Source organism: Oculina patagonica, chromosome 13, assembly GCF_052425735.1.
Source record: "Oculina patagonica isolate OP01 chromosome 13, crgOcupat, whole genome shotgun sequence".
In the NCBI taxonomy this organism is placed as follows: domain Eukaryota; kingdom Metazoa; phylum Cnidaria; class Anthozoa; order Scleractinia; family Oculinidae; genus Oculina; species Oculina patagonica.
This window is the reverse complement of record NC_135770.1, coordinates 16,242,495-16,263,714: the sequence shown is the minus strand read 5'-3', so window position 1 is coordinate 16,263,714 and position 21,220 is coordinate 16,242,495. Positions and strand designations below refer to the sequence as shown.

Sequence of the window (21,220 nt, the reverse complement as noted above, 5' to 3'; positions counted from 1 at the left end):
GCTACTAGGTATGTATGTCTTGTTGTATTTTTCAGGTGTGCAGTGCGCAACTAGGTATGTATGTCTTGTTGTATTTTTCAGGTGTGCAGTGCGCAACTAGGTATGTATGTCTTGTTGTATTTTTCAGGTGTGTAGTGCGCTACTAGGTATGTATGTCTTGTTGTATTTTTCAGGTGTGCAGTGCGCAACTAGGTATGTATGTCTTGTTGTATTTTTCAGGTGTGTAGTGCGCAACTAGGTATGTATGTCTTGTTGTATTTTTCAGGTGCGCAGTGCGCAACTAAGTATGTATGTCTTGTTGTATTTTTCAGGTGTGTAGTGCGCAACTAGGTATGTATGTCTTGTTGTATTTTTCAGGTGCGCAGTGCGCAACTAAGTATGTATGTCTTGTTGTATTTTTCAGGTGTGTAGTGCGCTACTAGGTATGTATGTCGTGTTGTATTTTTCAGGTGTGCAGTGCGCAATTAGGTATGTATGTCTTGTTTTTTTTTTTCAGGTGTGCACTGCGCTACTAGGTATGTATGTCTTGTTGTATTTTTCAGGTGTGCAGTGCGCAACTAGGTATGTATGTCTTGTTGTATTTTTCAGGTGTGCAGTGCGCAACTAGGTATGTATGTCTTGTTGTATTTTTCAGGTGTGTAGTGCGCAACTAGGTATGTATGTCTTGTTGTATTTTTCAGGTGTGCAGTGCGCAATTAGGTATGTATGTCTTGTTGTATTTTTCAGGTGTGTAGTGCGTAACTAGGTATGTATGTCTTGTTGTATTTTTCAGGTGTGCAGTGCGCTACTAGGTATGTATGTCTTGTTGTATTTTTCAGGTGTGTAGTGCGCTACTAGGTATGTATGTCTTGTTGTATTTTTCAGGTGTGCATTGCGCAACTAGGTATGTATGTCTTGTTGTATTTTTCAGATGTGCAGTGCGCAATTAGGTATGTATGTCTTGTTGTATTTTTCAGGTGTGCAGTGCGCTACTAGGTATGTATGTCTTGTTGTATTTTTCTGGTGTGTAGTGCGCTACTAGGTATGTATGTCTTGTTGTATTTTTCAGGTGTGCAGTGCGCAACTAGGTATGTATGTCTTTTTGTATTTTTCAGGTGTGCAGTGCGCAATTAGGTATGTAGGTCTTGTTGTATTTTTCAGGTGTGTAGTGCGCAACTAGGTATGTATGTCTTGTTGTATTTTTCAGGTGTGCAGTGCGCAACTAGGTATGTATGTCTTGTTGTATTTTTCAGGTGTGCAGTGCGCAACTAGGTATGTATGTCTTGTTGTATTTTTCAGGTGTGTAGTGCGCAACTAGGTATGTATGTCTTGTTGTATTTTTGAGGTGTGCAGTGCGCAATTAGGTATGTATGTCTTGTTGTATTTTTCAGGTTTGCAGTGCGCAACTAGGTATGTATGTCTTGTTGTATTTTTCAGGTGTGTTGTGCGCAACTAGGTATGTATGTCTTGTTGTATTTTTCAGGTGTGTAGTGCGCTACTAGGTATGTATGTCGTGTTGTATTTTTCAGGTGTGCAGTGCGCAACTAGGTATGTATGTCTTGTTGTATTTTTCAGGTGTGCAGTTCGCAATTAGGTATGTATGTCTTGTTGTATTTTTCAGGTGTGCAGTGCGCTACTAGGTATGTATGTCTTGTTGTATTTTTCAGGTGTGTAGTGCGCTACTAGGTATGTATGTCTTGTTGTATTTTTCAGGTGTGTAGTGCGTAACTAGGTATGTATGTCTTGTTGTATTTTTCAGGTGTGCAGTGCGCAACTAGGTATGTATGTCTTGTTGTATTTTTCAGGTGTGCAGTGCGCTACTAGGTATATATGTCTTGTTGTATTTTTCAGGTGTGTAGTGCGCAACTAGGTATGTATGTCTTGTTGTATTTTTCAGGTGTGTAGTGCGCAACTAGGTATGTATGTCTTGTTGTATTTTTCAGGTGTGTAGTGCGCAACTAGGTATGTATGTCTTGTTGTATTTTTCAGGTGTGCAGTGCGCTACTAGGTATGTATGTCTTGTTGTATTTTTCAGGTGTGTAGTGCGCTACTAGGTATGTATGTCTTGTTGTATTTTTAAGGTGTGCAGTGCGCTACTAGGTATATATGTCTTGTTGTATTTTTCAGGTGTGCAGTGCGCAACTAGGTATGTATGTCTTGTTGTATTTTTCAGGTGTGTAGTACGCAACTAGGTATGTATGTCTTGTTGTATTTTTCAGGTGTGCAGTGCGCAACTAGATATGTATGTCTTGTTGTATTTTTCAGGTGTGCAGTGCGCAATTAGGTATGTATGTCTTGTTGTATTTTTCAGGTTTGCAGTGCGCAACTAGGTATGTATGTTTTGTTTTGTTTTTTCAGGTGTGTAGTGCGCTACTAGGTATGTATGTCTTGTTGTATTTTTCAGGTGTGCAGTGCGCAACTAGGTATGTATGTCTTGTTGTATTTTTCAGGTGTGTAGTGCGCAACTAGGTATGTATGTCTTGTTGTATTTTTCAGGTGCGCAGTGCGCAACTAAGTATGTATGTCTTGTTGTATTTTTCAGGTGTGCAGTGCGCAACTAGGTATGTATGTCTTGTTGTATTTTTCAGGTGTGCAGTGCGCTACTAGGTATGTATGTCGTGTTGTATTTTTCAGGTGTGCAGTGCGCAATTAGGTATGTATGTCTTGTTTTTTTTTCAGGTGTGTAGTGCGCAACTAGGTATGTATGTTTTGTTTTGTTTTTTCAGGTGTGTAGTGCGCTACTAGGTATGTATGTCTTGTTGTATTTTTCAGGTGTGCAGTGCGCAATTAGGTATGTATGTCTTGTTTTATTTTTCAGGTGTGTAGTGCGCAACTAGGTATGTATGTTTTGTTTTGTTTTTTCAGGTGTGTAGGGCGCTACTAGGTATGTATGTTTTGTTGTATTTTTCAGGTGTGCAGTGCGCAACTAGGTATGTTGGCTTGTTGTATTTTTCAGGTGTGCAGTGCGCAACTAGGTATGTATGTCTTGTTGTATTTTTCAGGTGTGTAGTGCGCAACTAGGTATGTATGTCTTGTTGTATTTTTCAGGTCGCAGTGCGCAACTAAGTATGTATGTCTTGTTGTATTTTTCAGGTGTGCAGTGCGCAACTAGGTATGTATGTCTTGTTGTATTTTTCAGGTGTGTAGTGCGCTACTAGGTATGTATGTCGTGTTGTATTTTTCAGATTTGCAGTGCGCAATTAGGTATGTATGTCTTGTTGTATTTTTCAGGTCGCAGTGCGCAACTAAGTATGTATGTCTTGTTGTATTTTTCAGGTGTGCAGTGCGCAACTAGGTATGTATGTCTTGTTGTATTTTTCAGGTGTGTAGTGCGCAACTAGGTATGTATGTCTTGTTGTATTTTTCAGGTTTGCAGTGCGCAATTAGGTATGTATGTCTTGTTGTATTTTTCAGGTTTGCAGTGCGCAACTAGGTATGTATGTCTTGTTGTATTTTTCAGGTGTGTAGTGCGCAACTAGGTATGTATGTCTTGTTGTATTTTTCAGGTGTGTAGTGCGCTACTAGGTATGTATGTCTTGTTGTATTTTTCAGGTGTGTAGTGCGCAACTAGGTATGTATGTCTTGTTGTATTTTTCAGGTGTGCAGTGCGCAATTAGGTATGTATGTCTTGTTGTATTTTTCAGGTTTGCAGTGCGCAACTAGGTATGTATGTCTTGTTGTATTTTTCAGGTGTGTTGTGCGCAACTAGGTATGTATGTCTTGTTGTATTTTTCAGGTGTGTAGTGCGCTACTAGGTATGTATGTCGTGTTGTATTTTTCAGGTGTGCAGTGCGCAACTAGGTATGTATGTCTTGTTGTATTTTTCAGGTGTGCAGTTCGCAATTAGGTATGTATGTCTTGTTGTATTTTTCAGGTGTGCAGTGCGCTACTAGGTATGTATGTCTTGTTGTATTTTTCAGGTGTGTAGTGCGCTACTAGGTATGTATGTCTTGTTGTATTTTTCAGGTGTGTAGTGCGTAACTAGGTATGTATGTCTTGTTGTATTTTTCAGGTGTGCAGTGCGCAACTAGGTATGTATGTCTTGTTGTATTTTTCAGGTGTGCAGTGCGCTACTAGGTATATATGTCTTGTTGTATTTTTCAGGTGTGTAGTGCGCAACTAGGTATGTATGTCTTGTTGTATTTTTCAGGTGTGTAGTGCGCAACTAGGTATGTATGTCTTGTTGTATTTTTCAGGTGTGTAGTGCGCAACTAGGTATGTATGTCTTGTTGTATTTTTCAGGTGTGCAGTGCGCTACTAGGTATGTATGTCTTGTTGTATTTTTCAGGTGTGTAGTGCGCTACTAGGTATGTATGTCTTGTTGTATTTTTTAGGTGTGCAGTGCGCTACTAGGTATATATGTCTTGTTGTATTTTTCAGGTGTGCAGTGCGCAACTAGGTATGTATGTCTTGTTGTATTTTTCAGGTGTGTAGTACGCAACTAGGTATGTATGTCTTGTTGTATTTTTCAGGTGTGCAGTGCGCAACTAGATATGTATGTCTTGTTGTATTTTTCAGGTGTGCAGTGCGCAATTAGGTATGTATGTCTTGTTGTATTTTTCAGGTTTGCAGTGCGCAACTAGGTATGTATGTTTTGTTTTGTTTTTTCAGGTGTGTAGTGCGCTACTAGGTATGTATGTCTTGTTGTATTTTTCAGGTGTGCAGTGCGCAACTAGGTATGTATGTCTTGTTGTATTTTTCAGGTGTGTAGTGCGCAACTAGGTATGTATGTCTTGTTGTATTTTTAAGGTGCGCAGTGCGCAACTAAGTATGTATGTCTTGTTGTATTTTTCAGGTGTGCAGTGCGCAACTAGGTATGTATGTCTTGTTGTATTTTTCAGGTGTGCAGTGCGCTACTAGGTATGTATGTCGTGTTGTATTTTTCAGGTGTGCAGTGCGCAATTAGGTATGTATGTCTTGTTTTTTTTTTCAGGTGTGTAGTGCGCAACTAGGTATGTATGTTTTGTTTTGTTTTTTCAGGTGTGTAGTGCGCTACTAGGTATGTATGTCTTGTTGTATTTTTCAGGTGTGCAGTGCGCAATTAGGTATGTATGTCTTGTTTTATTTTTCAGGTGTGTAGTGCGCAACTAGGTATGTATGTTTTGTTTTGTTTTTTCAGTGTGTGGGCGCTACGGTATGTATGTTTTTGTATTTTTCAGGTGTGAGTGCGCAACTAGGTATGTTGCTTGTTGTATTTTTCAGGTGTGCAGTGCGCAACTAGGTATGTATGTCTTGTTGTATTTTTCAGGTGTGTAGTGCGCAACTAGGTATGTATGTCTTGTTGTATTTTTCAGGTCGCAGTGCGCAACTAAGTATGTATGTCTTGTTGTATTTTTCAGGTGTGCAGTGCGCAACTAGGTATGTATGTCTTGTTGTATTTTTCAGGTGTGTAGTGCGCTACTAGGTATGTATGTCTTGTTGTTTTTTTTCAGGTGTGCAGTGCGCTACTAGGTATGTATGTCTTGTTGTATTTTTCAGGTGTGCAGTGCGCAACTAGGTATGTATGTCTTGTTGTATTTTTCAGGTGTGCAGTGCGCAACTAGGTATGTATGTCTTGTTGTATTTTTCAGGTGTGTAGTGCGCTACTAGGTATGTATGTCTTGTTGTATTTTTCAGGTGTGCAGTGCGCAACTAGGTATGTATGTCTTGTTGTATTTTTCAGGTGTGTAGTGCGCAACTAGGTATGTATGTCTTGTTGTATTTTTCAGGTGTGTAGTGCGCAACTAGGTATGTATGTCTTGTTGTATTTTTCAGGTGTGTAGTGCGCTACTAGGTATGTATGTCGTGTTGTATTTTTCAGGTGTGCAGTGCGCAATTAGGTATGTATGTCTTGTTTTTTTTTTCAGGTCTGCAGTGCGCTACTAGGTATGTATGTCTTGTTGTATTTTTCAGGTGTGTAGTACGCAACTAGGTATGTATGTCTTGTTGTATTTTTCAGGTGTGCAGTGCGCAACTAGGTATGTATGTCTTGTTGTATTTTTCAGGTGTGCAGTGCGCAATTAGGTATGTATGTCTTGTTGTATTTTTCAGGTTTGCAGTGCGCAACTAGGTATGTATGTTTTGTTTTGTATTTTTCAGGTGTGTAGTGCGCTACTAGGTATGTATGTCTTGTTGTATTTTTCAGGTGTGCAGTGCGCAACTAGGTATGTATGTCTTGTTGTATTTTTCAGGTGTGTAGTGCGCAACTAGGTATGTATGTCTTGTTGTATTTTTCAGGTGCGCAGTGCGCAACTAAGTATGTATGTCTTGTTGTATTTTTCAGGTGTGCAGTGCGCAACTAGGTATGTATGTCTTGTTGTATTTTTCAGGTGTGCAGTGCGCTACTAGGTATGTATGTCGTGTTGTATTTTTCAGGTGTGCAGTGCGCAATTAGGTATGTATGTCTTGTTTTTTTTTCAGGTGTGTTGCGCACAGGTATGTATGTTTTGTTTTGTTTTTTCGGTGTGTGTGCGCTACTAGGTATGTATGTCTTGTTGTATTTTTCAGGTGTGCAGTGCGCAATTAGGTTGTTGTCTTGTTTTTTTTCGGTGTGTGTGCGCAACTAGGTATGTATGTTTTGTTTTGTTTTTTCGTGTGGGGCGCTACTAGGTATGTATGTTTTTGTATTTTTCGTGTGGTGCGCAACTAGGTATGTTGGCTTGTTGTATTTTTCAGGTGTGCAGTGCGCAACTAGGTATGTATGTCTTGTTGTATTTTTCAGGTGTGTAGTGCGCAACTAGGTATGTATGTCTTGTTGTATTTTTCAGGTGCGCAGTGCGCAACTAAGTATGTATGTCTTGTTGTATTTTTCAGGTGTGCAGTGCGCAACTAGGTATGTATGTCTTGTTGTATTTTTCAGGTGTGTAGTGCGCTACTAGGTATGTATGTCGTGTTGTATTTTTTAGGTGTGCAGTGCGCAATTACGTATGTATGTCTTGTTTTTTTTTTTTTCAGGTGTGCAGTGCGCTACTAGGTATGTATGTCTTGTTGTATTTTTCAGGTGTGCAGTGCGCAACTAGGTATGTATGTCTTGTTGTATTTTTCAGGTGTGCAGTGCGCAACTAGGTATGTATGTCTTGTTGTATTTTTCAGGTGTGTAGTGCGCTACTAGGTATGTATGTCTTGTTGTATTTTTCAGGTGTGCAGTGCGCAACTAGGTATGTATGTCTTGTTGTATTTTTCAGGTGTGTAGTACGCAACTAGGTATGTATGTCTTGTTGTATTTTTCAGGTGCGCAGTGCGCAACTAAGTATGTATGTCTTGTTGTATTTTTCAGGTGTGCAGTGCGCAACTAGGTATGTATGTCTTGTTGTATTTTTCAGGTGTGTAGTGCGCTACTAGGTATGTATGTCGTGTTGTATTTTTCAGGTGTGCAGTGCGCAATTAGGTATGTATGTCTTGTTTTTTTTTTTCAGGTCTGCAGTGCGCTACTAGGTATGTATGTCTTGTTGTATTTTTCAGGTGTGCAGTGCGCAACTAGGTATGTATGTCTTGTTGTATTTTTCAGGTGTGCAGTGCGCAACTAGGTATGTATGTCTTGTTGTATTTTTCAGGTGTGTAGTGCGCAACTAGGTATGTATGTCTTGTTGTATTTTTTAGGTGTGCAGTGCGCAATTAGGTATGTATGTCTTGTTGTATTTTTCAGGTGTGTAGTGCGTAACTAGGTATGTATGTCTTGTTGTATTTTTCAGGTGTGCAGTGCGCAACTAGGTATGTATGTCTTGTTGTATTTTTCAGGTGTGTAGTGCGCAACTAGGTATGTATGTCTTGTTGTATTTTTCAGGTGTGTAGTGCGCTACTAGGTATGTATGTCTTGTTGTATTTTTCAGGTGTGCAGTGCGCAACTAGGTATGTATGTCTTGTTGTATTTTTCAGGTGTGTAGTGCGCTACTAGGTATGTATGTCTTGTTGTATTTTTCAGGTGTGCAGTGCGCAACTAGGTATGTATGTCTTGTTGTATTTTTCAGGTGTGCAGTGCGTAATTAGGTATGTATGTCTTGTTGTATTTTTCAGGTGTGTAGTGCGCTACTAGGTATGTATGTCTTGTTGTATTTTTCAGGTGTGTAGTGCGCTACTAGGTATGTATGTCTTGTTGTATTTTTCAGGTGTGCAGTGCGCAACTAGGTATGTATGTCTTTTTGTATTTTTCAGGTGTGCAGTGCGCAATTAGGTATGTAGGTCTTGTTGTATTTTTCAGGTGTGTAGTGCGCAACTAGGTATGTATGTCTTGTTGTATTTTTCAGATGTGCAGTGCGCAATTAGGTATGTATGTCTTGTTGTATTTTTCAGGTTTGTAGTGCGCAACTAGGTATGTATGTCTTGTTGTATTTTTCAGGTGTGTAGTGCGCAACTAGGTATGTATGTCTTGTTGTATTTTTCAGGTGTGTAGTGCGCTACTAGGTATGTATGTCTTGTTGTATTTTTCAGGTGTGCAGTGCGCAACTAGGTATGTATGTCTTGTTGTATTTTTCAGGTGTGTAGTGCGCAACTAGGTATGTATGTCTTGTTGTATTTTTCAGGTGTGCAGTGCGCAACTAGGTATGTATGTCTTGTTGTATTTTTCAGGTGTGCAGTGCGCAACTAGGTATGTATGTCTTGTTGTATTTTTCAGGTGTGTAGTGCGCTACTAGGTATGTATGTCGTGTTGTATTTTTCAGGTGTGCAGTGCGCAACTAGGTATGTATGTCTTGTTGTATTTTTCAGGTGTGCAGTGCGCAACTAGGTATGTATGTCTTGTTGTATTTTTCAGGTGTGTAGTGCGCAACTAGGTATGTATGTCTTGTTGTATTTTTCAGGTGTGTAGTGCGCTACTAGGTATGTATGTCTTGTTGTATTTTTCAGGTGTGCAGTGCGCAACTAGGTATGTATGTCTTGTTGTATTTTTCAGGTGTGCAGTGCGCAATTAGGTATGTAGGTCTTGTTGTATTTTTCAGGTGTGTAGTGCGCAACTAGGTATGTATGTCTTGTTGTATTTTTCAGATATGCAGTGCGCAATTAGGTATGTATGTCTTGTTGTATTTTTCAGGTGTGCAGTGCGCAACTAGGTATGTATGTCTTGTTGTATTTTTCAGGTGTGTAGTGCGCTACTAGGTATGTATGTCTTGTTGTATTTTTCAGGTGTGCAGTGCGCAACTAGGTATGTATGTCTTGTTGTATTTTTCAGGTGTGCAGTGCGCAACTAGGTATGTATGTCTTGTTGTATTTTTCAGGTGTGTAGTGCGCTACTAGGTATGTATGTCTTGTTGTATTTTTCAGGTGTGCAGTGCGCAACTAGGTATGTATGTCTTGTTGTATTTTTCAGGTGTGTAGTGCGCAACTAGGTATGTATGTCTTGTTGTATTTTTCAGGTGCGCAGTGCGCAACTAAGTATGTATGTCTTGTTGTATTTTTCAGGTGTGCAGTGCGCAACTAGGTATGTATGTCTTGTTGTATTTTTCAGGTGTGTAGTGCGCTACTAGGTATGTATGTCGTGTTGTATTTTTCAGGTGTGCAGTGCGCAATTAGGTATGTATGTCTTGTTTTTTTTTTCAGGTCTGCGTGCGCTACTAGGTATGTATGTCTTGTTGTATTTTTCAGGTGTGCAGTGCGCAACTAGGTATGTTTGTCTTGTTGTATTTTTCAGGTGTGCAGTGCGCAACTAGGTATGTATGTCTTGTTGTATTTTTCAGGTGTGTAGTGCGCAACTAGGTATGTATGTCTTGTTGTATTTTTTAGGTGTGCAGTGCGCAATTAGGTATGTATGTCTTGTTGTATTTTTCAGGTGTGTAGTGCGTAACTAGGTATGTATGTCTTGTTGTATTTTTCAGGTGTGCAGTGCGCAACTAGGTATGTATGTCTTGTTGTATTTTTCAGGTGTGTAGTGCGCAACTAGGTATGTATGTCTTGTTGTATTTTTCAGGTGTGTAGTGCGCTACTAGGTATGTATGTCTTGTTGTATTTTTCAGGTGTGCAGTGCGCTACTAGGTATGTATGTCTTGTTGTATTTTTCAGGTGTGTAGTGCGCTACTAGGTATGTATGTCTTGTTGTATTTTTCAGGTGTGCAGTGCGCAACTAGGTATGTATGTCTTGTTGTATTTTTCAAGTGTGCAGTGCGTAATTAGGTATGTATGTCTTGTTGTATTTTTCAGGTGTGCAGTGCGCTACTAGGTATGTATGTCTTGTTGTATTTTTCTGGTGTGTGTGCGCTACTAGGTATGTATGTCTTGTTGTATTTTTCAGGTGTGCAGTGCGCAACTAGGTATGTATGTCTTTTTGTATTTTTCAGGTGTGCAGTGCGCAATTAGGTATGTAGGTCTTGTTGTATTTTTCAGGTGTGTAGTGCGCAACTAGGTATGTATGTCTTGTTGTATTTTTTAGATGTGCAGTGCGCAATTAGGTATGTATGTCTTGTTGTATTTTTCAGGTTTGCAGTGCGCAACTAGGTATGTATGTCTTGTTGTATTTTTCAGGTGTGTAGTGCGCAACTAGGTATGTATGTCTTGTTGTATTTTTCAGGTGTGTAGTGCGCTACTAGGTATGTATGTCTTGTTGTATTTTTCAGGTGTGTGGTGCGCAACTAGGTATGTATGTCTTGTTGTATTTTTCAGGTGTGCAGAGCGCAATTAGGTATGTATGTCTTGTTGTATTTTTCAGGTTTGCTGTGCGCAACTAGGTATGTATGTCTTGTTGTATTTTTCAGGTGTGTAGTGCGCAACTAGGTATGTATGTCTTGTTGTATTTTTCAGGTGTGTAGTGCGCTACTAGGTATGTATGTCGTGTTGTATTTTTCAGGTGTGCAGTGCGCAACTAGGTATGTATGTCTTGTTGTATTTTTCAGGTGTGCAGTGCGCAATTAGGTATGTATGTCTTGTTGTATTTTTCAGGTGTGCAGTGCGCTACTAGGTATGTATGTCTTGTTGTATTTTTCAGGTGTGCAGTGCGCAACTAGGTATGTATGTCTTGTTGTATTTTTCAGGTGTGTAGTGCGCAACTAGGTATGTATGTCTTGTTGTATTTTTCAGGTGTGCAGTGCGCAATTAGGTATGTATGTCTTGTTGTATTTTTCAGGTGTGTAGTGCGTAACTAGGTATGTATGTCTTGTTGTATTTTTCAGGTGTGCAGTGCGCAACTAGGTATGTATGTCTTGTTGTATTTTTCAGGTGTGTAGTGCGCAACTAGGTATGTATGTCTTGTTGTATTTTTCAGGTGTGTAGTGCGCTACTAGGTATGTATGTCTTGTTGTATTTTTCAGGTGTGCAGTGCGCTACTAGGTATGTATGTCTTGTTGTATTTTTCAGGTGTGCAGTGCGCAACTAGGTATGTATGTCTTGTTGTATTTTTCAGGTGTGCAGTGCGCAACTAAGGTATGTATGTCTTGTTGTATTTTTTAGGTGTGCAGTGCGCAATTAGGTATGTATGTCTTGTTGTATTTTTCAGGTGTGCAGTGCGCTACTAGGTATGTATGTCTTGTTGTATTTTTCAGGTGTGTAGTGCGCTACTAGGTATGTATGTCTTGTTGTATTTTTCAGGTGTGCAGTGCGCAACTAGGTATGTATGTCTTGTTGTATTTTTCAGGTGTGCAGTGCGCAATTAGGTATGTATGTCTTGTTGTATTTTTCAGGTGTGCAGTGCGCTACTAGGTATGTATGTCTTGTTGTATTTTTCAGGTGTGTAGTGCGCAACTAGGTATGTATGTCTTGTTGTATTTTTCAGGTGTGTAGTGCGCAACTAGGTATGTATGTCTTGTTGTATTTTTCAGGTGTGTAGTGCGCAACTAGGTATGTATGTCTTGTTGTATTTTTCAGGTGTGCAGTGCGCAACTAGGTATGTATGTCTTGTTGTATTTTTCAGGTGTGCAGTGCGCAACTAGGTATTTATGTCTTGTTGTATTTTTCAGGTGTGCAGTGCGCTACTAGGTATGTATGTCTTGTTGTATTTTTCAGGTGTGTAGTGCGCTACTAGGTATGTATGTCTTGTTGTATTTTTCAGGTGTGCATTGCGCAACTAGGTATGTATGTCTTGTTGTATTTTTCAGGTGTGCAGTGCGCAACTAGGTATATATGTCTTGTTGTATTTTTCAGGTGTGTAGTGCGCAACTATGTATGTATGTCTTGTTGTATTTTTCAGGTGTGTAGTGCGCAACTAGGTATGTATGTCTTGTTGTATTTTTCAGGTGTGTAGTGCGCAACTAGGTATGTATGTCTTGTTGTATTTTTCAGGTGTGCAGTGCGCAACTAGGTATGTATGTCTTTTTGTATTTTTCAGGTGTGCAGTGCGCAATTAGGTATGTATGTCTTGTTGTATTTTTCAGGTGTGCAGTGCCCAACTAGGTATGTATGTCTTGTTGTATTTTTCAGGTGTGCAGTGCGCAACTAGGTATGTATGTCTTGTTGTATTTTTCAGGTGTGCAGTGCGCAACTAGGTATGTATGTCTTGTTGTATTTTTCAGGTGTGCAGTGCGCTACTAGGTATGTATGTCTTGTTGTATTTTTCAGGTGTGCAGTGCGCAACTAGGTATGTATGTCTTGTTGTATTTTTCAGGTGTGTTGTGCGCAACTAGGTATGTATGTCTTGTTGTATTTTTCAGGTGTGCAGTGCGCAATTAGGTATGTAGGTCTTGTTGTATTTTTCAGGTGTGCAGTGCGCAACTAGGTATGTATGTCTTGTTGTATTTTTCAAGTGTGCAGTGCGCAACTAGGTATGTATGTCTTTTTGTATTTTTCAGGTGTGCAGTGCGCAATTAGGTATGTATGTCTTGTTGTATTTTTCAGGTGTGTAGTGCGCAACTAGGTATGTATGTCTTGTTGTATTTTTCAGGGGTGTAGTGCGCTACTAGGTATGTATGTCTTGTTGTATTTTTCAGGTGTGCAGTGCGCAACTAGGTATGTATGTCTTGTTGTATTTTTCAGGTGTGCAGTGCGCAATGAAGTATGTATGTCTTGTTGTATTTTTTAGGTGTGCAGTGCGCAATTAGGTATGTATGTCTTGTTGTATTTTTCAGGTGTGCAGTGCGCTACTAGGTATGTATGTCTTGTTGTATTTTTCAGGTGTGCAGTGCGCTACTAGGTATGTATGTCTTGTTGTATTTTTCAGGTGTGCAGTGCGCTACTAGGTATGTATGTCTTGTTGTATTTTTCAGGTGTGCAGTGCGCAACTAGGTATGTATGTCTTTTTGTATTTTTCAGGTGTGCAGTGCGCAATTAGGTATGTAGGTCTTGTTGTATTTTTCAGGTGTGCAGTGCGCAACTAGGTATGTATGTCTTGTTGTATTTTTCAGGTGTGCAGTGCGCTACTAGTTATGTATGTCTTGTTGTATTTTTCAGGTGTGTAGTGCGCTACTAGGTATGTATGTCTTGTTGTATTTTTCAGGTGTGCAGTGCGCAACTAGGTATGTATGTCTTGTTGTATTTTTCAGGTGTACAGTGCGCAATTAGGTATGTATGTCTTGTTGTATTTTTCAGGTGTACAGTGCGCTACTAGGTATGTATGTCTTGTTGTATTTTTCAGGTGTGCAGTGCGCAACTAGGTATGTAGGTCTTGTTGTATTTTTCAGGTGTGCAGTGCGCTACTAGGTATGTATGTCTTGTTGTATTTTTCAGGTGTACAGTGCGCAATTAGGTATGTATGTCTTGTTGTATTTTTCAGGTGTGCAGTGCGCTACTAGGTATGTATGTCTTGTTGTATTTTTCAGGTGTGTAGTGCGCTACTAGGTATGTATGTCTTGTTGTATTTTTCAGGTGTGTAGTGCGCAACTAGGTATGTATGTCTTGTTTTTTTTTTCAGGTGTGTAGTGCGCTACTAGGTATGTATGTCTTGTTGTATTTTTCAGGTGTGCAGTGCGCAACTAGGTATGTATGTCTTGTTGTACTTTTCAGGTGTGTAGTGCGCAACTAGGTATGTAGTTCATGTTGTATTTTTCAGGTGTGTAGTGCGCAGTTAGGTATGTATGACATGTTGTATTTTTCAGGTGTGTAGTGCGCAGTTAGGTATGTATACCATGTTTTATCTTTCAGGTGTGTGATGCGCAGCAAGGTTTGTATGTCATGTTGTATTTTTTAGGTGTGTAGTGCGCAGTTAGGTATGTATGTCATGTTGTATTTTTCAGGTGTTTAGTGCGCAGCTAGGTATGTATGTCATGTTGTATTTTTCAGGTGTTTAGTGCGCAGCTAGGTATGTATATCATGTTGTATTTTTCAGTGTGTAGTGCGCAGTTAGGTATGTATGTCAGTTTGCATTTTTTCTTTCCTTTCTTAAGACTTCTATAGCTTTAAGACAACTTTTGAACGTTTTTGCTCGTCGATCCGTGAATTTTGTGTGCGGAGCTGAACCTGTGTTTTATTCTTTTAGCCGCTGTGATTGGTTTACCGTCATCCGATGAACTTGTTGAGAATAAGACATTTAATCACGAAATATAAAATAGATTCCTATGTCTTTGACGAAAGTTTTCTATAGTAATTTCATAAAAGCAATAAATCGCACTTTCTAGGGCTTTACTGGCGTAATAAAACAACTTGGGATGTTGGGAGAATTAACACTCGAAAAGCTTGTAAATCACTCGCCTGCGGCTCGAGATTTAGAAAGCGCGGTCTATTGCTTTAGTATTTTTCACGTTTCTGTTGCGCTTTTAAGTTGTTATACTCTGTTGTATTTTTTAGGTGTCTGGTGCACATTAATGCTGTTATATTATGCGTTAAGTTTCGGTTCTGTGTGCTATTGCACACTGACATCTTTGTATTTTGTTATATCATTCTGGTTGCTATTGCCCGTTATTGCGCACTCATCTTAATTCTTCTATTATGTTGTATTATACTAGTTGTTGTTGGTCACATATCTTGTTATATTTTGTTGTATTTTTCTTGTTCCTATTGGTCGCTAGTCTTGTTATATTATGCTTTATTATTCTGGTTCTTATTGTGCACATATCTTGTTATATTATGTTGTATTAATTCCTTGACTCCTTTAAGGCTAAGGTGCCTAATGGAAACCTAGTGTGACTGCATTACCCCTTATTAATTGTTTAATTTTTGTTGTTTAGTGTTGTTTTGTTACTCATTGTCATTGCCTTTCGATTTGCTTGAGATCTGTCTTAGTTTGTGTCTTTTCTAGTAATTCATTGTGTTTCGTTTTGCTAATTAATTGACATAAACATCATCATCATCTATAAAATTGGAGTCAAGTGTCTTCAAGTAATATGTTATTACAGCAATTAAACATCTGAACATGTTATTAATGGTCAATCTGCATTGTGTTTTCCTTATTCTTCCAGGTCTAGAGATGTTGACCTGGCTGAGCCAAGTATACGTAGGATGATTTTATCGAGGGAAAAGACATTATCACAGCTCAATTCCTCTAGGTTCTACCCCAATTGCAACCTAAGTGGTATAAATACATGTTGTTGGGTCATGGGTGGTATGTCAATGGCTGGGTTGTGTCTTGTGACCAACTGAGACTTGACATGTGACATTGAAATTACCTTGTGGAAAATATGTTTGCCAAGGAACATGCATGATAGCAGCATGTTCATTCCCATTTCCTTATTCTGCTATTTCATGTCATTCATATTTTGTGACATTGAGATGACCTTAAAAACCACACTTATTTTTTGGACAAATTTGTGTGTCTACTGAACAATTCTATGAAGTGGCCTGAAAATACAGATATATATGCTTTTCCTTAAAGCCTACATGTTTGCCAAGGAACATGCATGATAGCGACGTGTTCATTCCCATTTCCTTATTCTGCTGCTATATCATGTCATTCATATTTTGTTTTCATCTTTTCTTCTTCCCAACTTTATTATAAGGGTTCACAGCTTCTTGTGGGCTTTAAAGAAAAGGAACAGCTGAGAACAGGTACTCTAGCTAGATCATCTGCTATCAATTAAGTTATTGCTGCTAAATAAGAAACTACAGTTCAAGTCTTCATTTGTAACTGAACTAGGATTTCACAAAACACTTAATGGGATTCTTGTTTTCTCTGTGGAATCAATTCTTGTGGATTTTGTGAAACAAAAAGAAATTGCAGTCATTCATTGGTAAAAAACTGAAATGTACATTGTATCACTTGCAGAAACTTAGATTGAGTAGGTGAACAAGTAAATGTGCGAAATCAAATTGCCTGCTTTGTTGAAATTCAGAGAAATAAGATTTTTGCAATTTACTTGGCATATACACACTAGATCAACTGAGATGCCATTTCCTTGAAACAGCATAAAATAATTGACTTGACTTGTCAGACTTGGACCCCCGATGCATGACGAACAACCCAATAAGTCTGGATTTCTTTTGCAAGGCTTCAGTCAAAACTCTTGGTCACCCAGAAAATATATTACACTGTCTCTATTTTACCACACACCACTGACCTTCAAGTAACAGTTATAATTATTATTATTTGTAGCAGCAATCTTAAGTCAGAAAGTTTCTATCACATGTGCAATGTGGTGATCTGGAGTACCTGATAATTGACACATCTCCTGGGTATGTGAGTAATTTATACAATGTATAGTAGTTATTATTTGAAGTGCTTGAAGGTATTCTGCAAACTTCAAAATTCTTCAATGGTCACCCAGAAAAGATATATTATAATTTATGGGACAATTATTGTCCCAGCTGGTGGTACAGATCATCGTAAATCAACAAATGTACCACTTTATTTGATATTCCAGTTTGTTTAAACGTACAACGATGTGAGCTGATCACTCTCAAATTAGGCCACACTGAAGTTTGAAGTCTGTTCTTTCAAGGACCAAGATCTCCCATGAAAGCAAGTTGAGGAAATTTGTTTTTTGGGCTACATTCCACAGGCGGTACTGGATTTCTTGATGTCAATTAGTTGCATGCCTTGTGTAAACATTTGTATTCTGTACACTTCTAGGTGGAAAACTTAAACTCATTCAAGTGCTCTCACATGTTTCAAATCACCAAAAAAAGGCACAAAAATAAACTTTATCTTATTTTATTACAAATACCCAGCAATTATAGCAATTAGTGAATAAATTTGAATTTTTATCTGGGCATGCTGTGACCTCACAAACAGATGATGGTAATCCTGTGACCTTAGTAACAAATAATAATTTAATTTTTTTTTTGTTTTTGTAGCATTTAATTACCATCATTTAATGCGGCAGTTTCAATCAGTTGTGCGATGGTGTATGTGGACTGTACCTGACAATTTACAAATCTCCGGGTATGTGAATAATTTGTTCAATGCAATTATTATTTGAAGAGCTTGAAGGTACTGATAATGGAGGTGCAGTCTGCAAATGGTGATAAGTGTGCAAGACTTTCGATTGAAAGATCTGCTGTGCAAGACACTAATTTGAAATTGCCTCTCAAGACTCAAGGATGCAAGAGAGACCAAACTGCAGACAAAAATACTTGGGGATAACCTGTGATTGACAAGTACACTGTAATCTTCCACTTATCAAATCCCTAAGCATGTACCAGTTTGGGATGGGCATAAAAATAGGAGTTAGCTTATTTCCAGGTTGAGGTTCTTATTTTAATATTTGGAGCAGTATTGGGAGATGGGGCTGGACGGGGGTGGGGGGGTTTTACATCTGGGCTGGAGCTTATAGGAAAAAACCTTTTAGAAATGAGCCATAGCTAATATTAGGTCTTTGTAATTTACTGTTATTGGTTATTTATGTAAAGGGTGACCTCATTTAGGTAGTCGCTCTTATTGGTACGTCGGTACATTTCCACAGAGAAAGTTCTTGTATTTGTGGATTGTTGCTTGCAAATCTATAGCTTTTTCATCTTGCTTTATTGCAGGCTCTATTGTGCAGTGCATGTCAAACAAAGTCCTTAGAAGAAGGCCAATGTAGAACTCACCAACACTAAATGCAGTACATACAACCACACCCAAACAAAGTCCTTAGAAGAAGGCCAATGTAGAACTCACCAACACTTAATGCAGTACATACAACCACACCCAAACAAAACGGCATGCAGTGGAGATAATTTGTGAAAGAACAGGGATGTGGTCAGTTGGATAATTGTTTTGTCTCAGAATCAGACAGGATTTCTACTGATGAACATGACTGAGAAGATCAAGTGATCAACTGCTGGTTTCTCCTAACAATTTGTTGGTCCACTGTCCATCAGTCAAGTGGAGATCAGAACAAAGACAATCATCAACGAGAGAAAACTGACTTGATAATTAAACCATGAAATTCTCAGGACATACCTTATTATAGGAAATTAATGATACATGCATGTTTTTAACGCGAAATTCGCATTAATTTTATTGATGTAAACATGTTTACTATAAGCATTATACCAGAACTTTTCATAAATTCGCTTTAGTTTTATAACATGTAAATTTTGTTTGCGTTGTTAAAATGCTTCGTTATATTCCTATAATAAAAGAAATGTATGGCAATTGGTAATGAGAATTGAAATAGTGTCTCGATTTGGAAATGGTTTAATAAATGAGCAGCAGTGTTTTGATGTAGATCAACTCATTCTTGCACTAATATTTAGATTTGGGGTTATTTAATTTGGCCTAGAAAATTGGATGTAATGTTGAGCCGTGTCTATCAGATATAAAGACACTCATTAAACATTAATTTCTTTTGTATTTTCTTTATGAATTAGTTTTTTAATTACTTTTACTTTCAACACACATTTACATAATACAATGATGTGACTTTATATCCAGTTTTGGCGATAGATCACCTCTTCAGGTTGTTCCATTGTTAATAGATTTGAATCAGGGATGACTTTATGCCACTAGGCCTGAAATGTTAATCTTGTTACCATGCAGCTTCCAAATGACAACAGCTATTTAAAAAAAATAACCAACAGAACGTGTGTAAATAAATACTTTAAGAGAAGATGAACAATGAGAGAACACAACATTTCAATGACCCCATGCCGGCATGCAAATTTACATTTGAAAATTTTACAAATGTTAATGTGCAGGGTTTTATGTTCATTGAAACCTTGTGTAGTTCAATTGCTTGACTCAATCTTGATTTATTTCCCGGGGGGGGGACTCCCATATGAAACGGACGGGGATGCTCGTCGGAAATTTTGAAAAGAACCCCTAAAAGAGACCAATCTGGGTGTGGCTCAAGCCTTTCTTGACCCCTAAAAGATACAAAAAAACTAAGAATGGAGTTTATATTTGTATATTTCTTCGTGTGTAACCCTAAACGAGACCATTATGGCTAAAAATATTGGCGTTTTGGGCGTTTTTTTCCGGAACACCCTAAGCGAGACCAAAAGTCCGAAATTTACACCCCTAAGCGAGACGACGAGCATCCCCGTCACTTTCATATGCGAGTCCCCCCCCCGGGATTTATTTATTTATTTAAAATCTTTATGTGTTATATAAAAAAAAATACTTAAAGAGAAAATAAAAATAATGAGAGATACTTAAAGAGAAAGATAAGCAATAAAGTTACAGAACATACACATTCATTTAAAAAATCTGAAAATTTTAAATTCATTGAAACCATATGTAGTTTAATTGCTCGTCTTAATCTTAATGTATTTACTTTAAACCTTTAGTTAGAAATTATTAATTTGCTATAGAATTTAAAAAACTAAAACTAGGTACATTGTTTGGAACCTGATATCAAGGTATTTTTCATACTTGGTACATAAAGTCAACTCAGATTCAACTCTTACATGGCAACCAACTGAAGAAGTCATAGACTAAACTTGCTTTGCAGTTGCGTATAATTTCCCTGTAAAAGTGTGTTGAAATTAAATGCAAGTGTGGTCGTTCCTGATCGATTTTTACTTGTTTGTTAACATGGCCATTACACTAGTCGCGCTGTAAATCCAGTATTCTTTATTTTGAAAACTCGGAAACTGTAACAGGTAAAAGATGTTGTAAGCTTAAATCAAATAGGAATAAATGCAAGTTGTACCAAGTGCTGTCTGAATTGTATTTTGTGTTAGTCATTAGCTGCTCCTTTCTTTTCATTTATTTCTAAAGAATTATTGGTTTCCTTTATCGCTAATTTTTTACGGGATGAGGGATTGGCGCCGTGCCCAATCTCCAACCTGAATGGGCAAACTTTTCTGTCGGGGTATCCTTTCCTTAGACGTCGAGTCCCGTTATTTGTATAAAGGCGCCGGACACTCACCTTATGCCGTTGTCACTAAGCTGCAACAGGCTGCATTACCAGGGTTATGACAGGGAAGTGCCACAGCCGTCTTGGTGGAAGACCCTATAACACAATGGGCGCTACCCGGGGGGGGGACTCGCATATGAAAGTGACGGGGATGCTCGTCGTCTCGCTTAGGGGTGTAAATTTCGGACTTTTGGTCTCGCTTAGGGTGTTCCGGAAAAAAACGCCCAAAACGCCAATATTTTTAGCCATAATGGTCTCGTTTAGGGTTACACACGAAGAAATATACAAATATAAACTCCATTCTTAGTTTTTTTGTATCTTTTAGGGGTCAAGAAAGGCTTGAGCCACACCCAGATTGGTCTCTTTTAGGGGTTCTTTTCAAAATTTCCGACGAGCATCCCCGTCCGTTTCATATGGGAGTCCCCCCCCGGGGGGCGCTAGAACACTCCACGAGACCCAATTTTGTGATTAATAGGATTAATAAAAAATATTTTTAGGACACGTGACCATCTTGAGAAGGCCCTGGGGACGAGGTTGTTCTATTGTTTAAAGACCAATCGGGAGTGATGAATGTCAATATGTAAATCCTGCGCGTAATTTGCCCGTGTTGTGGAACTTTCACCTCAGCTGGTCGATCGACTCGTTCAATCGAGTCTCTTCGCAATTTATGGTGTGTGCTTCAGGAAAGATTGGAGCAAATCGAATGTACGGATTTTGAATTGCTTTGTTTTTTTGTCCGGAATGATTGCTAAGAAGCGTCAGAACGATGTAGGATCTCCTTTTTCCTTATTCTTTAAAGCTTGTTCATTTAACGCTCCTGTTGTAATTGACTTTTCTCAAACACACGCAAGCCACACAAGACCACTTAGCACCACATCAGATTGTTCTATTTAGCTTTTTGATCGCGAAGGACTCTAATGAGAACGTCCTGTCGCTGGTCGATTACGTTGTCCCTACGAGACTGTATATTAAATGGCTTTTTCGTTGCCCAAACACTTACCGGTAATCAAAACACCACTAACGGGTACTTGAGAAATAGCAGACTTCAGTCTAAGCGGAACGACGGATGTAAATGTTTAACGACAGATTCGCAGGCCCGTAAGTGAGTGGGGGAGGGGGGGGATGAGGTGCGTATGAGCGCCGCAGGCGGGTATCCTCCCCCAGGAAATTTTGAAAAAATAGGTTATCTGAGACAG

General features: G+C 38.7%; 1 protein-coding gene and 1 long non-coding RNA gene across 2 annotated transcripts in view; one reads left to right on the top strand and one right to left on the bottom strand.

The window, feature by feature from the left end:
• Positions 1 to 21,220, bottom strand: part of LOC144634636 (protein NDRG3-like) — a 139,426-nt gene that overhangs the window by 86,636 nt on the left and 31,570 nt on the right. The window lies entirely within an intron of this gene.
• LOC144634749 (uncharacterized) lies at positions 16,132 to 18,136 on the top strand. Its single transcript, XR_013567262.1, has 3 exons — positions 16,132 to 16,413; positions 17,035 to 17,122; positions 17,710 to 18,136. It is a non-coding gene; the product is annotated as an uncharacterized LOC144634749 (long non-coding RNA).